This window comes from Gekko japonicus, unplaced genomic scaffold (genome assembly GCF_001447785.1).
Source record: "Gekko japonicus isolate JY-2015 unplaced genomic scaffold, Gekko_japonicus_V1.1 scaffold3014, whole genome shotgun sequence".
NCBI classification, from domain to species: Eukaryota; Metazoa; Chordata; class Lepidosauria; order Squamata; family Gekkonidae; genus Gekko; species Gekko japonicus.
In genome coordinates this window covers 53,881-54,607 of record NW_015163696.1, presented here as the reverse complement: position 1 = coordinate 54,607, position 727 = coordinate 53,881, and the positions used below count along the sequence as shown (strand labels likewise).

The 727-nt window shown below is 45.0% G+C and overlaps 1 protein-coding gene across 2 annotated transcripts in view; it reads left to right on the top strand.

Moving 5' to 3' along the window:
- The window catches only part of EGFL8 (EGF-like-domain, multiple 8), a 37,886-nt gene that overhangs the window by 31,492 nt on the left and 5,667 nt on the right, over positions 1-727 (top strand). The window lies entirely within an intron of this gene.

Genomic DNA, 727 nt, shown 5'->3' with positions numbered 1-727 from the left:
AACACCAGCTGAGAGATAGAGTTGAAAAAGACATACGAAACTGCTGTTTGATCCTAGGAAAGCGTGTTCTCTTTATCTCTTACATTCCTTGGAACTACATGTTTTCAAATGAAGGAGTGATAAACACTGTTGGGGGAACTCGCATAACGAGGACTTCTCAGTTTGCTCTGCACACTTTACAGCTCCGTCAGGACGTCTCAAAGAGTAAACATTCCAGGAGCTCAGCCAAAACGACGTCAAGAATAACTACATCAAGATTTTGTATTGTTTTGTATTGTACTCATATTATCATTTACTGGCTTTGCTTATGTTCATGAAATGTACTTCATATATAATGAATGAATGCTAGTTAATACAGGAAATTTGTTATAAGGAAATCTGTTATAATAATACAACTAAGTGTGTTAAAGATATAGAAGAGTGATTTTCTTTGGTGTGCCCTATTTTTCCTAGACTACAGAGAGCGCAGATTCGGTGGCATACCATAGACTCTGAGTGGAAACCCCCCCCAGGGGTCGTTTCGTAGAAAAAGAGCTAGGGGAACTCATTAGCATAACTCATTAGCATATGCCACACCCCATGACATCACCAGAAGTGTGTCATAAGGCCACACACCCCGCCCCCAACGGTCCCGGCCGCCGGCGGCCTTGCAGCTCCACTACCAAGCCCCATGAGGGGCCCGGCGGTGGACCTGCAAGGCCAGCGGGAGTGCAAGGAAGCCCCGCGA